This window comes from Lathyrus oleraceus, chromosome 1 (assembly GCF_024323335.1).
Source record: "Lathyrus oleraceus cultivar Zhongwan6 chromosome 1, CAAS_Psat_ZW6_1.0, whole genome shotgun sequence".
NCBI classification, from domain to species: Eukaryota; Viridiplantae; Streptophyta; class Magnoliopsida; order Fabales; family Fabaceae; genus Lathyrus; species Lathyrus oleraceus.
Window position 1 is genome coordinate 192,696,823 of NC_066579.1, and position 2,238 is coordinate 192,699,060.

The 2,238-nt window shown below is 34.4% G+C and overlaps 1 long non-coding RNA gene across 1 annotated transcript; it reads right to left on the bottom strand.

Annotated features, from left to right (window-relative positions):
* Positions 1-294: 294 nt before the first annotated feature.
* Positions 295-1,720, bottom strand: LOC127127178 (uncharacterized). The gene is made up of 2 exons (XR_007805262.1): positions 1,190-1,720; positions 295-1,048 (listed from the first exon to the last, which is right to left on the bottom strand). It is a non-coding gene; the product is annotated as an uncharacterized LOC127127178 (long non-coding RNA).
* Between the last annotated feature and the right edge of the window lie 518 nt (positions 1,721-2,238).

Sequence of the window (2,238 nt, forward strand, 5' to 3'; positions counted from 1 at the left end):
AAGCCATGTCCATATCCAATACTTATCCTATTCTCCAAATATCCAAGTCCCATTTGGTTAATCCATTTAAAAACCAAATATTCAATTTCTCAAAATAAATCCATTTAACAATATCCAAATCCAATTCATTTCAATATCCAAATTTTAACCCACTTCATAATCCATATCCACATTTTAATCCAAATTCCATTAACCATCTTTTAATCCAATTTCCATTAAACCAAATTCTATTCCAATCAAAATTTACAAACATTTTATTTAAACCTAAAGTCAGAGTAAATACATTTGACCATGTAAACAAAACCAAACAATATACTCTTTATTCAACCCACAAGAAAAACAGTTTGAATTGGAAAAAATGGGCATTTTTGCTTCCTTCTTTAAAACAGAAGCAACAATACCTTTAACAAAAATTGAAAAAACCCAACTGTGACAACCAAAACTGTCGAAACAAACTCGAATCGAATTCCCGAAAACTCCTCCATTTTCTAACTGAAACTCTAACCAACTAACAAACTCGTAACTGAATTGAACCACCACTTCACAGAAATATAGAACACTCTTCACTCTCCACTCTAAAGAACGATTAGCCACAACCCCCATAAGGAACTTCACTTCACCTTCACTTCAGAAAACTTCACTTCACCTTCACTTCTTCAACTTCACTTCACCTTCACTTCTTCAACTTCACTTCTTCACAACCTTCCATAACACCCTTCACCCTCGACCTCACAGAAAACCAACTCCTTCACCCTGCTACCACCATCTTCCTCACCCTCTCCACATAGCTTTCTCCACAACCAAATAAACCTGCAAAGAGCCTTCAATCAACAAAACTATCACCGCTGCGATCCACACGAAGAACTCCTCCAAAAGCTTCAAGAAATTGTGAACCTCTTTCAAATCCGTACAAGAACCCAAAGCCAGATACGAACAACTTCTTTTTCTACGAAAAAATCCTCAAACACCTCCTTGAAGCCTTCAAAAAAGGACCGAATTGCTGAGAATCTCATCAACCCCGAACCAGAGGAAATTCCCATAGCAGGACCTTCATAACAAACACAACAAAATCCAAGTCACATATACCGCCCAACAACAACTCCAAGAAGAGGATTGAAGCGGAAATCGCCACAGAGCAGAAACAAAAGAGGAAGACGGAAGAAGAAAGGGAAGAGGATCAGAACAGGACCTCTAATCATCGAGAACCTCGCTACGGTAAGTTCTTCGCTTTCAATCATTGATTCATCCCTGATTCGTCTCTCTTCGACACCGCGTGCAAGAGTATTGACTGTAGGTTCTCGATTCTACATTGAATCTACTCACCGATCCAACAATCCGTCGTCGCACATTCTTTGAATTCTCGAGCTCATGGGTGTTTTCACCGGAACCATTTTCACGGCCGCAAGCTTAGGCAGTTTACCGGAATTGGGTGGTTCGTGCGAATTCGTGAGTTTCTTCAGGAATCTCTTGGCTGACACACATTCATGGAGAATTGGGTTCTCACGTTAAGGACTTGGGCCTTTGGCCCAAGAAAGCTGTTCCGAATTTCTACACACACTCTTCGATCCATTAACACCCCAGACCCATGTTCATATTTAATTCCTTCTTAATCCATGATTAATCTGAAGTTAATTTAGATTTTATTCCTTTTTTGTGATTAATCTTGATGCTTGCTGATTAGAGTAGGTTAACCTTGTTATAATTAGGAATGTTTCTCTTATTTTGGATTTTGGATATTAGGAATTCTCGCTGATTTTGGTCAAATCCATATTTAGATTTAAGTAGATTAGAAGTTAGATTTAATCACTTCTTAGATTAGGTTTAGGGCCCGTTTGTTTTGGCTTTTTTTAAAAATGATTTTTATAGTGTTACATATTTTAGTGAAAAAAATATTTACAAAGAAATTTTTCATAAAAGCTTCAAATGAAAATTTGGTTTGAATAGTTATTCTTAAAATGTTATTTTAGGTATTTCATCATTTTATCGAAAAAAAATTTGGATATCAAATTTTTAAAAAATCACTTAATTTTGAAGCTATTTCAAATAGATTTTCATAAAAATCATTTTTAAGATACAACTTTTTGGAAAAATTATGATTTTGATTATATTTTGATCTTCAATAATGTATATTTATGTTATAGAATGAACAATTCAATCTTTTAATTTATAAAAAATAAATTTAGAAAAACTTTTAATATTTTGAAAAATAGTTTTGTAAAATCCATTTTCAAAAATACA